The sequence below is a fragment of the Cyanistes caeruleus genome, chromosome 1 (assembly GCF_971803275.1).
Source record: "Cyanistes caeruleus chromosome 1, bCyaCae1.hap1.1, whole genome shotgun sequence".
NCBI classification, from domain to species: Eukaryota; Metazoa; Chordata; class Aves; order Passeriformes; family Paridae; genus Cyanistes; species Cyanistes caeruleus.
Genome location: NC_141701.1, coordinates 24,662,323 through 24,679,386, shown reverse-complemented (window position 1 = coordinate 24,679,386; position 17,064 = coordinate 24,662,323). Strand labels below are relative to the sequence as shown.

The 17,064-nt window shown below is 42.1% G+C and overlaps 1 long non-coding RNA gene across 1 annotated transcript; it reads right to left on the bottom strand.

The window, feature by feature from the left end:
• Window positions 1-392: 392 nt before the first annotated feature.
• LOC147655386 (uncharacterized) lies at window positions 393-15,340 on the bottom strand. The gene is made up of 2 exons (XR_015284938.1): window positions 15,191-15,340; window positions 393-6,620 (listed from the first exon to the last, which is right to left on the bottom strand). It is a non-coding gene; the product is annotated as an uncharacterized LOC147655386 (long non-coding RNA).
• Between the last annotated feature and the right edge of the window lie 1,724 nt (window positions 15,341-17,064).

The following is a 17,064-nucleotide window of genomic DNA, read 5'->3' as shown; positions in this document are numbered from 1 at the left end:
TATCTTCTTTTCTAAAGAGATCTCTGCTGAGCATAAGGTTTATATTTGCTTAATTAGAACTTTACTATAAACATGAATGACCCTAAGGCCAACCTGATTTGTTTGAGAAAGGTAACAAGTTATCTGACAGAACAGTTTGATCTCTGTATAGAAATCTTAGTCCAGCTGGAGGCTGACTACATCCTCAAGCTTCCCATCCCTTCATCTCACACATCTTTTACTTCACCACAATTCCTCTTGCAGCAGCCTCAGACAAAGTCAGTAAAAAAAAAAAATATAAAGAGCCTCGTCTTTCCCTTTCAGATGGATGCTCTGCTGCCCACCACAGCGCTGTATCCTGAACAATCATTGCTTCTTGTGACTACGAGGAACGTGTCAGGATCTTGAAAGAAATAATTAGATGCCGACTTTGGATAATAGAGTATTTAAAAATCAATTAGCCTTAATGGGAATACTTCACAAGTTTTCTCATGATTCTGCTGTTTGACACCATGTGTTGAAGTGTGTCTCACAGACAAGTAATAGCCCAGTATCTCACGGGAAAGTGAAGCCTCCACTGTGATGTACTAAGAGTGCATTTTGCTGCTTCTGGAGTCCATTCATTTCTTGCCATACCAGCATCAATGAACTTCCTAGCTGCTGTCAGCATGTTTAGTGCACATGTCAAGCCAGCACTGTGCTGGTCCTGACATCAAACAAACTGGTGGTGATCAAGATATTACCTCGAGCTGGCAAAGGAAGAAAAATAACAGGAGCATATAAGGAACAATAACTGAAATACTTCATCGACCACCCCAAGTTTCCCATAGGTTGTGGCCATAGAATAATGAATCTCCTCAGACAATGGCATAAAGAGTGTTGAATAAGAACAAATTGTATCTTTTGCTTCACAGTTTATGGAAATGTAATTTTAAAGGTGAAGTTTTTGGGAGCATATTCTGCTTTTTCATTTCTTGGGGTCTGTCTGAACGCCGGTCTGGTCCAACTTGCTCGCTTGCTGTAAGTGCATCCTTAAATATCTCTTGCCCACAAAAGGCAGATTACAGGCAAAGCACTGTTGGTCAGCTTGGCAATTTGAACACTTTTTGGATTTGTTTTTTTCCCTTGCAGTTTTCTCTCTGATGTTTTGATGGGGCCAATTATGGACTGATCCTTGGTTTGTACGTCTTTCTGAATACAACTCTCCCCAAATCACATTGACTTGAGTGTAAAACTTACTTCTAAGTACATTAAAAATGCATATTTTGTTTTTCTACCTCTAAGGAAAGGAAATCAAGGGACCAAAGAAATGCCAGTTCCTCCCCTATTCTCCTTTTGTTACATTTCTGAGATCCAAGCACATGAGAAGTGGCAGATTTGGGATATATCCCCTTCTTTCCTGGGATGTACCTTAGCACATTTTTTCCAGGGAATGACAAGCACCAAATGTCTACCATGTTCTCCTAGGCAGAATTTTGCTTCACCCTTCCTGTTGATGCTATATGCAGCCACTACACCAAATACCACCCCTGCTAACCCACCCCACAGAGAAGGTGCTTGAGAAGCAGCAGGGAGGTGAGATATCTGAGTTTCAGAGCCCAGTATAGTGAATATTTTGTCCCTTATCCCCAGCAGCAAAGTGCCAGCAGGGCAGATCAAGCAGTCCCCACATTTTGCAGCAGCCCTTTGCCTGGGGGAAAAACCAGGGTTCAGTGCCTCATACAGCAATTGCCCTCTGATGCCTCAGATATGTGCTGTAAATCCTGGGCCAGGGATAGAAGGCAATAAAGAACTTCAGCCCTGTTTTATTCCCACAATTTCTTGATTAAAACACCCAGTCCTACTTAGATAAACACACACACACACACACACACACACACACACACACACACACAGACACACACACAAAGCCCAAACCCAGAACAAATCCAAAGCAAACAGCCACTATTGAATTATTGGCCAAACCAACTTGATGTTTTGCTGATGCTGTTTTTTAAATTGCTTTTGGCTTTGAACCACTTTGTTGTATTTTAAATATTTCAGGAATTGAATAGAATGGCTGCTCATGTAGTAGGTAAATATTTGTCTGCTATACATACTAATAGCACAAAGGTACTGCATGAGTAAGGGAATAGCAAAGATATTAAAAAAATGCTTCATAAGCTAAGTAAATAAATACCCATATATAAATCAAAAATAGCATAAATCAAATTTTTCTGTGGGGTGCCCTTTTGAGCATCAGAGCGTGGGAAGAGACTGCTGTGAAACATTAAAAAAATAGCTCTATTTGCATCATTTCAGTGGTTCCAGACAAAACAGCCATCATTGCATGAGATGAATAAGGGATGCACTTTCCCCTGTCATTTTGCCTGGCACTTTGTGACATCAGCTCAAACTTTAAGCAGCACTCAGCCAATCCTGCAGCATTTTCATATCACTTTGTCCATAAAATAAATAAATAAGCAAACCCACCCAGATGCAGCAGCATATCTGAGTAAATGGATTGTTCAGAGATCTCTCCTTGAAGTTAGTTTCTCAGGCTTTTTAAATGGGTAGCCTTGGGCTCATATATCTCTTTAAGTACCAACACTATGAATCACCTTGAAGAACTTCTTTAAAAAAAAAAAAAAGAGAAAAAGGAAAAAACCCTCTACTGTTGTAATAAAAATGAAAAATGGAGTTCCTTCTGGCTTCCACTATCTAAGAACTGTGTCATCGCTTTCTTTTCCTTCTTACTCTAGTTTATAGACTTAAGGAATAAACATTTCTTGAGATTTGGCTGACAAATATTTGTATATGAAAGCACCTGCACGATTAAACAGACCAACATGCTTATAGCTTGTCCTTTACTTTGCTTAGCAATCAATTCTTTTGCAGATTTGCATAGTTATGATGACACAGTAGCAAGGAGCTCTAAGTATTTGTTTCATCTACCTCCTTTTTTCAAGTGCTTATTTTTCAAGTATATTAAAAAATATTGCTTTGAGCTGTACAAGCTGATAGCTGTGACCCCCGAGAAAAAATGCAGGGACCATTGCTTCACACTGCTCCTGGAAGCAGATGGGGATGTAGGGCATGGCAGCACCATGTCCCCCTTTCCCAAAGCAACAGGTAGAAGCAGATAATTCAGCTGGAGTAGATGGACAGGATTCCCTCTTGGCTGGCCCCATCGTGCTGTTGGCTGCTTGGTGGGCTTTTTTAATGCTGCTGCTCCCAGTGAAGGCAGCCTGCAGCAGAAAGGAGGCTCCTGTGTGCCTGTCCTCTCCCTTGGACATGGAGCCAACCCCTGTTCTCTTGTCTTTTCATCTCTCATTAGAGTAATGGTAAAGGATTCATTTTTAGTCAAGAATTAAAAAAGCATAGTTTGGAATTGGGGATTGGTTATTTTTCTGAAGTGACTATTTTAAGAATTTAAACAAACAGACTGAATTTTGCAATTCTTTACAAGGGGGAAAAAAAAATAAAAGGAGAGCAGTAAAAAAAACCCAACAGGGCTGTATATAGCATCAGAATATGTTCAAGCATGGAAGTATTTTCTGTTCTCCAGTCAACAAGGAATTAATTTTGAGATTTGATTTCCTCTTTTTCCTAGCAAACACAGCAAGAATCGAGGAACTACCAAGGAGACGAAGGATGGGAATAGAGGGAGGGAAGGCATCCCATTCATGATCTTGTTTGTAACTGTCTGGCTTCCTGTCCTAATTTGTTTTTACAGAGGTTTTCCCTTCATCAGCCCACTGCCTGCTTTGCTCCCTTCCAGCCTGAGAGCAGCTGTGCTAGCCTTGAACATCACTGCACAGCTGGGCAGAGCCAGTGATGACCCCGTGGGATACTGAGACACTACAATATCCCCCGGGGTGCTTTGATATAGATTAGGGTCTGGAGCTACTGAAGACAAGTGCCTTTTCTCCTCTGATGTTGCCATGAGGAAGCACAGAGGAGGAGGGGGACCATTTCACCTGCAGTGTGGCATCTGGCATTGAATCACCTTCTGGGGATGGGATCCAGAACATGAACAGAATAAATTCATCTGAAAGGAGCTCTTGTGCCCAGAGAACAGTGCTATAGTCAGGAGAGTGAAGCTGTGCATTTATATGCAGTGTGGAGGGTTGGCGAGGCTGCTCTCTGTGCTCCAAGCTCTCTCTTGGTTAGACTTCAACATGACAGACAGCCATCAGGTGCAGACACAGATGGGAGATGTAGGAATTCTTCCTAGAGAGGACTGAAATAGCTCCTGACATTCAGAGAGCTGCACTGGAGATGGACACTTCACAGAGATGTGGATAAAAACTGCCATGGCTCAACATGAGGGGGTGGGTAACGTGGAAGAAACTCTGTCTCCTTCAGAAAATATCTTAGCACATCCTGAAAAGAGGTGTCTTCTCCAGGCAGGGAGCACCTGAAGCTGCTTAGCCAACTCCTCTGCTCACATGGAGCAGCTGAAGCAGTTGGAAATTTGATATTCTTTTCCCACAACCAGGTTTGAGTGGTCTTCACTGCTGCTTCGGGGAATCCCAGGTGCTGCTACCTGCCCACTGTGAAGGGCCCACTTCAACACCCCTTGAAATGCAGAAGCACATCACGTGTCTTCCCTGAATTATGCACAAATCAGTTATTGAAATGGATGTTCAGGGCTGACTCAATAACAGCCTTGAAGAATTGAGCACCAGAGTGGTACTCTGTACAAATGGATTAGGAATTTTATTTCCATTCAACCATCCCTTTCTGTTTGCAGAGTGGGCCTTTCTTTTCCTGCATACAATGATTTGCAGCTCCAGGTTTTGGGCTGCCACTGCTTTTGTGCTTCTGGTTTTTTGGGTCTTTTTATACGCCCACAGAAGCAAAGAGCAAGCAGAGTAATCTTAGGTGGAGTAGGGATGCTTCAGATAGGAGCTTTTTAAAAACCATCTCCTCTACATGCAGGCTGGTGAGAAAAATGGCATCCAGTGTTGTACTTTTCCAAAAGAAAAGGAAAAATGTGAAAAATTAGCAGCTAGAAATTAAAGACGGGTGAAATGCCACATTGTCTTACTTGGACAGGTTTGATATTGCTTAATCAGTGCTTCAGCAGCTAAGCTGTGTAGGGATGACACACACCTCAAAGCTGTGGTGATTCACAAGCAGCACAGCACAAACCAGCAGGAGCAGCCGTGGGATTCCACATGAACAGTGCTCTTTCATTCAGATGGGTTTCAGCAAGCCCTAACTCAGTCTCTCACAAATTCTCTGTCAGGGAAATTCTTTGTCCTGCTTCACTTATATCCAGTCCTGGGCTGAAATGAAGAAAATGTTTTACAGTGCTCATTCAGAAGCGCTACAAATAAGGCGTGTGCTGAAAGCACAGAGGAATTTTCACATAAAAAGAGTGGAAAACCTTAGAATGAACAGCATTAGATCAAGGTGCAAACCAGCAGCACCTGCATTTTTATTGCATGCACACAAACACATGCACACACACACAGACCCCAAATTGCCCCATTAGCACTTATCCTTGCTTTCATTTCTGAGGAATATTATTGAAATGAACCTTGGATATTGTATTCTGAAATGGGTATAACACAACACCCCAACCTGCCCCCATACTGCAATCTTTCTTTCCAACCCCAGCCCCAACCCCAGTGGACTTGTCAGCAGTTTCTATCATTAGCAACATAATCCCTCCTCTCTCCCGCTCTTTCTTTTTTATGTTTTCCCAGGGCTGCACCAATAATGAATAATTTACCAGTGTGGAGAAAGAAAAGTGTCACTACTGGAGTCTCAAGGCTCATCACTCACAAACCTGTCACATGGTCAAGAGTCATCAGTGCCATTATTTGTGTGAAGAGAAATTAGCACTAATCTACTGCTGAGTCTCTTGCCCCAGCCACTGTAAATGGTGCCAGATTCTTAACAGAGCAGATTGTCTGTGCCACTGCAATTTGCTTATCTCAGTAAAGTTAAAAATAGGAAAAAAGCCTCCTCACTCACTTGACAGAGGACATCCCACATGTGTTTAGAATTAGGAGAGGCCCTGTAATACAAAGGGCTGTTACCTTTCCCACACTGGAGAAGTACTAGAGATTTGATTTGCCTCTCTGCTATTAATAAATACCATTGAGTCCAGAGAAGGGGATCCAAGCAGGACTTTCAAAGGTGCACATTCCTGTGCAAAAAGGAGATGTGGCTTTCTGTGTCACAGAATAACATGTGAATGCTAAGATTTTAATTTTAGGGAGGAAAGGAAGTGCCCTGTACTGAACTATGAAACATAAACAAGGCACAAAATAGAACAAAATGGTATCTTGAGTAAATAATCAGGGCAACAATGAGAACTGTTGTGTGAGGGACTTCCTCCTGTGAAAAAGGGAAGAGATGTGTAATGTGCTCAGATTGTTCCAGCAGTCATTTCCATCCATCAGTCCAGGGATTTTAAACCTGCTATCATCAGCAGGTTTTTGGAACACCCACTACAGGAAATCTACAGCAAAAGCGAAGCTGCCATTGGCCCAGCTCATCCCAGTGGCAGAAGAAGTGACAGCTGTGGCTCAGAGGCAGAAAATCCCACAGTCCCTCCTCGAGGCCTCAGTGGATCCCATCAAAGGGCAAGATTCGTTCCCCACCGGGGACCAGTCCCCACATCTGGTGAAGTCCAAGCAGAGTTCCTGGCAGAAAAAAAAATAAATTATTTCCATCTCTAAAGGTTTGAAATGGTTTTGTTTTCTCTCTCAGTGCTTCCCTTTGTTTAAAATAATTTAGCAGTATTAATTTCTAGCAAAATAAACCTGTCTGAATAAATGAATTATGAGTGAAAAATGTAGTCCTTTGGATCATGCGGGACACTGGTCTAAAGTAAGAAACTTGGCTTTATAAAACAAAATTTGGAAGCAGGAACTTATTTGATTTTGATCAGAAAAGTACTTAATTTGTTAAAAAAGACTTTCCTTTTCTCACTCTGGGAGGATATGCCGGGAGCCAGGTCTCCAGCCTGGCTCTGTGCCTGGCAGCCAGGCTTTAGGACTGCCCTCACACTTCTTGGCAGCGCAGCTTTGCCAAAACACACTCTGGGGGCACCCCCAGCTACAGCAGCCAGCGTAATCCCCAAAGTGGGAGACTACATGAGAAACATAACACAGCCTTGGGCTGCCTTATGGCCTGCACCTAAGATCCTCCGAGGACACTACACATCCTCACTGCCAAAACTTCACCTCCTCACAGCTCTTGGAGGTCACTCTGTCTCCACCTGAACCTACAAGAAGACTGAGTTTGCTGTGAGGAAAAGAGGGATAGGTAGTGCAGCTTGGGAATCTCAGTGCCACAGTGAGAGGAGGACTGGTGTGTGGGGGGTTCCTTAGTGCTGGGATTGGGAGGGACCCCAAAAGTACCCAGCACATATGGAAATATGTGCATCCAAACACAAATACAAACCCCTAAGAGCTTTTAGATAGCAAAATAAGTGTGGGCTTTAAAGTCCAAAGATCTTTGAGCTTTTACTTTTTTTTTTTTTCCAAGATTAATCTATTTTTTTAAGTGAAAAAAGGCAGAATCTCACACAAGTTTTCTGTCACTTGTGTAAATTAATGGTCCTAAAGCTGAATTCCTGACTGAATTTCCTGAGTGCCTTTCCAAAACTTATCCTCTCCATTATCCCTCTTGTCTTGATTTTGATTGTATTGCCACTTAAGATTGGGAATAGCCATTCTTTAAAAAAACTGAGCAGCTCAAAACACATCCAGATTCTCTTTCCTTCTCCACTTTTTCCTGCTGCTCAAACTCATCTGTCCCACTATAGTTGAGTGTCCCAAATCAACACACACCAGTGCCAAAGAATCTCCACCTCACTGCACTCGCTGCATCCCCAGTGCCCAAGGCTGACTCCCCTCCCCACAGCCAAGGGCTCTATTACTCATCACATCCTTGCCAGGAGAAGTTACCTTCTTTACAAAAAAACTAAGGCATTATGAATGTTTTCTGTGACTGTGGGACCAGGAATTATGGGAGGGGACTGACCTTCAGTGAAGTCCAGTTACTGGGGAGAAGGATGAGACCTATGAAAGAGCTGAAGAGGCACCTCCTGGTGGTGCTGGGAACCAGGTCACTATATCTTGTCTCTGTTCCTCTTTATCTCTGCATAGAAAATCGCTGTTGCTCTTCCAGCTCACAAGAGCAAAGAGGTAGAAACCTCAATTAAAGTGTTTGAAGGGACTCTTCAGAAAGAAAGTGAATGTGGCTGAGATAGGCCCTATTCAGACATGGATTTTACTGTGATTTTTCTCAGGAACCCCTGATGCTTTCTAGCTCCCTGAGCACATCTGTTGCTGGAAACATAACAGTATTTACCTTGTTAAAAGCAGCTTGTGTCAAAAAGCATCAAGAAGGAACAGAGTGGCTGTGGAGGCTCCTGGGAGAGATTTCCTCCATGTGCTGCTTGCAGCAGCTTGCAAGGTGAAGGAGAGGGCACCCTCAGCCCCTTGCCTGGACTCGCTACAAAGGCAGTCTAGGCAAATCATGGCCCCTCGATTAACCACAGGAGGATTGGTCCCCACCTTCCACAGGGAGGGAAAGAAATTCAGCTGTTAAATTGCCTGACATCATTCCACTGGCAAACAAGGGCTTTCTTCATCTGGCAAAGTGTATGTTGAAGCCATGAAACCTGCAATTGCAGGTCTGCGAGGCAGGTCTTGGCCTCCTCTGTGATTTTCCAGTGTCTCCACCCCCTGCATGGTATCCTGTGGCTAGGTGGTGGGATCCCAGTGCTGCCTGGCTAGATGAGAGCCTCATAGATAAGAGAAACACCCACAAAAAGCACTTTAGGTTTCTGCAGCTCCATCTATCGTGCCCAGTGTTTCAGTCTTTTCAGTCCCATTTTTTTTTGCCTTCAAGAAAGAAGTTTATTATGACCTTTGCTCAGAGCAACTGGAACCAGCCAGAAACATGAAATCTGTAACATATCTGATGATGTCAGCTCACACTTCTCTGCAAGCCTCCCCCAGACTGAGTCACAGCAGGAGGGTTCAAAGTCAATACTCAATAGCATGAGCTTAAACATACACTGCCAGTGGGCTAATTTATTGATAATTCTGAGTAGAGTGAATTTTTCTGACTTGTTGCTGCTCCCTTGTCTATCTCCTGGTGCAAATGAAGAAGGATGCCCTTCCCATGTCTCTGATTATTAACAAGCTTGACATGACTTAATGATTTTCATTTACAAATATAGCTGAAGTACTTGCTTTAGTTATTTCTTAGCACATACTTTATGCCCTTGTACCTTGCCAGGTATCAAACTTTTTAAAAAATATTCAGAATTTAAAAGTATTATAGGAAGACTCTGACCACGTTTGACATGTTCATGACAAACTGTCCTCTGTCAGATGTACATCCCAAAGCCTTGTTCAGCAGTTGTGGATCCTTCTAAATGATGCTAAAACAAATCAGAGTAGCAATCTGCCTCAGAACAGAAAAGCTCACTCACCACATGTATGACCTCCTAAAAAAGCTCTTTGGCTGGTAAACATGAAGTCCATTAGAACCTGATAAACAGATGGGATGCACACACGTTGAAATTTCTGAGCGCATTGTTCTCTTGCACATCACACCAGGCATTAATGCCTGGATATCAAATCTATTGATCTACCAGCACTTCAATACACAAGCCACTATTTAGACTGGCTGCTCTCACAAGCAGCAAGCACTCCCTAAGCAGGGGAATGTCATTTTTGTCTCTGTAGAACTGTTGACTCAGAATGTCTTGTGATACATTTCTTGCACTGCCATGGCTCTGAGTGGAGCGGTCTCACAGACCTCTGCAAAAACAACTCCTACTGCAGGGCCACTGCAAAATTAGCACCACTCATGAATGTCAATATCTCCCAGTGACTCTATGAGCCTCCCTGAAGAAAAGAAATAATTTTTTTTTTGTCTGAAGAACTCTCTGACTGATGTAGTCTGCAGTATTTGTCTTTTTTCAACTCATGCTTGCCTCGTGATGCTGCAATAAATCACAAATGCTATGGTGCACTGCTTGGTTTTTCTTCACTCCAAACCCATTGCAAATATAGATGTAAATAGTTGCTTTGAAACTTAAGCTCTCTTTTATTCCAGCTTTCTTTACAGAGGCATGATTTGCAACTGCTGATGTCTGCTTTCTCTCATACTTTATTATTATAAATTAGCAGGGTCAAAGAGCTCCCCTTAGGAAGGTTTAAAACAACACTTTTCCCCTTTGGTTTTAATGCCCTACACCAGTTTCTGTGCCATCTACTGTGTAGCAGCATACCTCCCACTTGCCTTTGTGATCCTAAATATCTATGCCCTGATTCATTGTTGGGGCATGCAGTGGGAGCCAGATCACAGCACTTTCACGCAGACCTTTTTATAAGAGCACAACAGCATCCGTTAAAAGAAATGAAATCTTTTACTTGAGGGAAAACAAAAACACACACGCATGCACAAAAAAACCCACAGCAATTTTATATTATAGTCTGCAGCTAAACCTGGAGCTGTGGACCTCAAGCCAAAACACAACCACGGTTTACGGAAAGTGGCATAATATATATTGTAATTACAAGGTTCCACTACAATAACAGACCACAGAACTGGCCAAAGGTGAGTTTATTTGTCTTTGTTGGCAGTGGGAATATGGGTAGGTTTCTTTGGCTGAATTTTTTTACTTCCTTTTAAAAAAGGGAGAAATGGAGCCTTCCCCTTTCCCCATCACTCTCCACCCAAATGGCAGCTCCTACATGCTCTGTCAGCTGAGGTTAGCTCCATAACACAGATCTCTTTTCACTGAGCTATTATTTTACTAGTAGCTGTAATGGGCTATTATCTGTGTGACACAGCCTCTGGAGTGGCAGAAGACACCTCTTTCTCCTCCACTGACAGATTGAAGAGCTAAATTATAATTTAAGGAACCAGGTGCCCAATTCTGTCAAAACATCTCATGTGATGGTTTCTTATTCAAGAGAAAACTATACATAATCAAGTGAAAGCATATGAGGGTTCCAGGTCTAAAAAGAGATATCAGAGACAATATCAAGTAAGTGATGTTAATGCAAAGATGACCTTCTAGCTATTGTGTGCTTAGGGTTTAACAGCTTAAGCTCAGCAAGGAAAACAGATTCTGCTAGCTTTGCTAAATTCAAAACGTGAAAATAATTCCAAATCAGAGTGAAATTGACTGTCTGAATTCCACAGAATAAACAAGAGAATACAAAAATTAATTAATTCCATAGGTGAGACAAAATATCTGACAGTTTAAAATTCTTTCATTTTGAAGACTTTATGGGTTTAAAGCTTATGAGCTAACACATGAGATACTGTTATGCTAAAAATTTAGTGAGTGTTCTTCCACTTAAATGAACAACAGATGAATTTAGAAACATTAAATGATATTACTTGAAGAATTATACGTAACATTCTTAGTTTAAACAAATGTCAAGGTGCCCCGCTCTTGGCATCCTAAGTCTTCGATTTGTAAAGCAGCTTTTAGATAATTTAACAGCCAGAAATGGTTTAAAAGGAAAAGCATTTGCTGGTATCACAGAATGATAGAGTCACTAGGTTGGAAGAGACCTTCAAGATCATCGAGTCCAACCCAGACCTAACACCTCAACTAAATTAAACCAAGCACCAATGTGGCACCAAGTGCCACATCCAATCTTTTTTAAAAACACATCCAGGGATTGTGACTTCACCACTTCCCTGGGCAGATCATTCCAGTACTTTATCACCTTTTCTGTAAAAATTTTGTTCCTAATATCCAACCTATATTTTCCTTGGCACAGCTTAAGGCTGCGTCCTCTCGGTCTGTCAGCTGCTGCCTGGAGAAAGAGACCAAACCTGACTACATCCACCTTTCAGGAAGTTCTAGAGGGTGATAAGGTCACCTCTGATTCTCCTTCCCTCCAGGCTAAACAACCCCAGCTCCTTCTCGAGGTATTCCAAGCCCCTCACCAGCCTCATTGCCCTCCTCTGGATGTGCTCAAGTACCCCAATGTCCTTCCCAAACTGAGGGGCCCAGAACTGGACACAGCACTCACATTTAGTTTTCTTCATAGCAGCTACTGTAGGGTTGTGTTTTGGATTTATGCTGGAAACACTATTGCTAATCACAGGGATGCTTTAGCTATTTCTGAGCAGGGCTTACACAGAGTCAAGGCCTTTTCTGCTGTTCACCCCACCCCAGCAGTGAGCAGGCTGGGGGTGCACAAGGGAGGGGACATAGCTTGGACAGCTGACCCCAGCTGACCAAAAGGGTTACCTATGGTTATATGCTCAGTATATAAAGCTGGGAGAAGTAGGAAGGGGAGGACATTTGAAATGACAGTATTTGTCTTCCCAAGTAACCTGTCCTGATGGAGCTCTGCTGTCCTGGAGAGGGCTGAACAGCTGCCTGCCTGCCCATGGGAAGTGGTGGATGAATTAATTCTTTAGCCTTGCTTGTACATGAGGCTTTTACTTGACCTATTAAACTAACTTTTTTTCAACCCATGAGTTTTTTCACTTTTAGTCTTCTGAATCTCTCCCCCCATCTCCGTGGGGAGACTGAGCAAGCAGGCAGCTGTGTGGTGCTTGGCTGCCAGCAGGGGTTATACCCCAACACCCTGTGAAATATATTTTGATATTCTAGGAATAAAACTAAGAGGAGACTATGGTAGTGATCTTAGGGACAAAGCCACTTCTAACCCTTCTAAAAATTTTACATTGATAACACCTGCTGAAGGTGACTGGTAAACTTTACAGAATCCAACTCACAAGAGTTCTAATACAGCACTCCTGCTTCAGTTCAAGCAGGGACATCTTTGATCTCTCTCCTGAACTCAGCTTTGAGATGGTTTCAGAGACACACAGCATGTAGGAGTGCAAGGTGAGCTTTACCACTGGGATTCCTTTTGACAGCCACAATGACAAATCAAAAGAAGTGAGACAAGCTAATTTAAACTTAAAATAAAGGAAGCATGGCACAGTATTTGCTGAATGCTGGCTGTTCTCTCTGGATCGAGTGATGCCCCCACCCCAACACATCTGGGTAGGTCCTGTGGGAGTGCATTACAGACCCTGCTCCTAACAATATTCATGCCCACTGTCTGAAATTTAATTTTAGAACTAGTCCTCTATGAGTCTCCTCTTGCCTCCTCTCTGACTGTAAGATTCCCTGCCCTTACAGGCAGCATTCTCCACAGCCAAGATCTGTTCAAATGAACACATTCTCACAAACGTTCAAATGAAATTTCTCACAGCTGGAGAGGACCAAAGTAGAAAGTAGTTCCTCTTCCCCTACATGTATTTAGGGGCTAAAGGGGCCAAGCCTCCCTATTTTAATCCAGTTATTTCTGTATCAATGACAGGAACACCTTCCTGTCCCCCTCTTTATGAATTCTGTTTCCATTCTCAGCTGGGCTAGTGGAGCCAGATCCAGTGGCACAAAACTGAAGGGTCTGCAGTCACAGATGCACACACTACATTTATCCATGTTAATGGTGGCAACAGACTCCTAGTTCCCTCTTTTTGTCCTTTCTCTGTAGCCACACACCTTACCCCAAAGGAAGAATTAACTGCTGTTGCAGCTAACTCATCTGCAGCAGACTCTGCTGAGAGCCTTCCTTTGCTACCCCTGCCCCCATCCAGTTACTCCTACCCTGACATCAATGATTTACCTGGAATCACTTTGTTCTGATGCTTTCCTGAACAGTGGTAATGATCAAAAATATGTCAAGACAAAGAAAATTCACAATTTTCCATTTATTCCAGTGATAATTTTTTATCCCTTACTTTTTTCTTGAAACGTAGAGATCCCAGATTACTTGCTGAAGAGTCCACTAGCACCCAATGTGTTGTCAGCCTGAAGGTGAATCTAGAGAAATTGTGTAATCTTTCAGTCTCCTTCTCAACAGAATAATTTAGATCTGTTGAAGCTTGCAAATGCAAAGCTTTTGCTGTCTAGCTTGGGAAACATGTATGTATATACATACACATGCATACAAATGTATTTAATTTCCATTTGAATCTCCAAACATCTTTTTTGAAATGTGTCCATCATAAAGCCAGCACTGTAGCTGCTTCCTACTTTGTGATTCAATGGTTGCATCAACTATTTTGCAACAGCTTGAGATTTGGAGCTCACTTTGAGCTGTTTATGCCCAACACCACTACTTTTGGAGGTCCTGCTTGCCAGGTCCACTGCTGTGAAAGTCTGCCACCATTCTTATCCCTGCTCATCTCTCCACATTTGTCTTTATTGAAATGCAGTTTCTTTGTCTTGACCAGTTTGCCAAGCCTCGTGTATCACTGTCTGACTTTTTCACCCTTACAAGTATTTCTTCTTCTGTCTACTTTCCCATTATATGGAAAAGTTGCCAACTGTCATTTCATGAGTATAAAATGAGCATTGAACTTCAAATAAATATACTTACAGATTAGAAGCAATTTTATACATGTTTGTATTCATTTTGTTCTTACATCCAGATTATTTATTAATGCTCTGAACACAGGATGACTCAAAATGGCTTGTAACATGACAACTTCTCTGTATATGACTTCTCAAGACTGCTGAGACCTTTGCAATTGCTCTCTCAGGATCTCATTTTTCAATTACAACACTACTCTATATTAAAAGAAAATCTCTGTAAAATTTCTGTTTATTGTCAAATAAACTCACAGCCTCAAATGGTGAGAGCTGCAGTGATGAAAAGTGGTTTTGAGCAGAGACTTGCTGGCCCTAAGTACACAGTTGTGAGGCCTAGTGATCCCAGTCCTGTAATATTACTGATTTAAATCTTTTATCTGTCTTTCATTCAGGTCCTCTATGTTGTTAACATTCTAGCATGACACCAGCCACTTAAAAATTATTGCCCCAGTGTTCTTAGCCTTGCTAAACATATTTTATTTTTCCTGTTTTTGGGTCTCTATATTAAATTTGTAGACTTCAAGCCTTCTATCTATAGTTTCCTTTTTACTTTGTTGTTTTATTTTTTTAATCTCTAATTCCTTCAGTTGGGTCCAATTGTAATGAGAGGTAGCCAGGCAATACTAAAAAGAGCCAAGATCTCCAGCAACATGCTACCCACACATTCACCAGCTCATTCTTGGCTTTCTCTGCCTTTCTGTCACACAAGACCTCTCCTCCTGTGACCAGTGCCTTTCTGCGAGACCTCACATATTTCCACTGACAGGAACCACCCCCAGGACAGGATTCCCAGGGGACCCACCATCGTGCCAGCCACTGCAGCCTCACCTTCCTCCCAGCCTGGCTGTGCAGCTGAACCAACCTAGAGCCTCCCAAGCCATGCAGAGATCTGTGCCAGCAGCTGGGCTTTGGTCGCCACAAGAAGTAGTTGCCTTCTGTCAGGCCATGCGGGCGACACAACTGGAAAGGATCTGTGGCAAACTTAGGGGAGTTTTAATGACCCCATTAAGCCCTTTGAGAAACACAGGTATTAACTATTAACCATTAACTATAGCAGACATCAGAACAACAGCAGCTCTGTTGGTGGAGTTTTATTTATATTGGTATTTCTAACATCTCAAACAAGTTATTCTCTAACGGAACACAGACTCTTCCAGGAATGGCACAACAGAGTGGGACTGAATTTCAGTGTAATGAAAAAAAAGAGCAAATTTTCAGATTTTTTTTTTAAACATCATAAAAGAAAAAAAGAAGGGCAACAAGCCCATTCCCTCACCTTTTGCAGATCTTTGTGAAAACACGGCTTATTTGGGCAACTGAACACACACAAAATGAGTATTACTTTTCTTACACTAGGGCTTCTAACAAAAGTGAGCAGGAGGGCTTCAGCTCATCCTGCGTAGCTGGCAAAATTGGAATAAAAACACATTCAGCAAACTGATGTCTTGGTATTCTTCTGTCTCTTGCCCCAGCTGAGGCAGCACAGCTGCTTGCTGTACCTGTCCCTGAGGCTACATCAGGCACCTACACTGCTTATTATTGCTTATTATCTGGTTATGAGGACAATGGGTGACTTTTACTTGAGAAAATAATTTATTTAGCATATAACAAGTAGAAATGTTTTCAAATGGGATTGAAATAAAGTTGAACATAGCCTTCAGAAAGCAGGAGGTTTGGCTGGCTTTGGTCAGCAACAGCAAAAAAAATGTGACAACTTCTTTTTGCCCATATATTTAACAGAAAAGGACTTTTTAGCCTATTTTATTTCTGGAATGTTTCAAAGTCCTCCTTTGAACTTAAGCAGCTCATCTGAGAGTAGTAAACAGCAGTTACAAAAATACCCCAATGATGCCATGCTATTCTCTCCCTCATTTCATGAATATTATTTAATTTCCTGCATCTCCAGTATGAGGTTCTCTCCCTATTCCTCTGAAACACCTGTGCTTATGGGCTAAGAATTGGATCCATATTCAGAGCTGTCACAAAAAAAAAAGAAGAACATCTGGGCTTCTATGTCCCCCCTACATTGTGGCAAACATCGTTCCACACATGCCTATTTCACACTTTTGTCTTCCCAGCATGCAGGGGCTTGGTTGGTTCTGGGGACTTCTCACTGTCTTGCTCAGGGGTAGCAGCATGTTTGTCCATAGGCCCTAAAGGGGCAGTTCTTATCATCTAGAGGATGATAACTAGACCAGCTTTCCTGAGCGGTTGATTTGTCCCTGGTATAACTCTGCTGATTCTAATGGCTTTTTACCAGGGATGAATTTGGCCCCATGTTGTTAGATGTCTGCATATTAGAAACAGAGTCATTTGCTACAAGGGAAACAGTCAACATCTTATTTGCATCCATGCATATCAACAATGCAATTAGGGCAAACTTCTTTGAGAATTGGATTCAGATGGTAATTAAAGTATTGTGTTATGAATTTTAATTTGGCATTAGTGAAGTAAATTATTCTGTATTGCTCTGTTCTCACAGTTTGGGCAGAATACATTATGCTTTGCTTACTGAGACCTTTGAATTAAAAAAAAAAAAAAAGAGCCTGGTCCCTGTGTCCTTAGAATCTAATTGAGTTGGAAGAAAATGAGTTACATAAAACCTTTTACCAGTGATTCAAAGTCAAACAGCAGTGAACATCATTCCTTTGATACCCTCCCACAATTTGGGGACTCAGAAGGGTTGGGGAGGAAACTCTTCT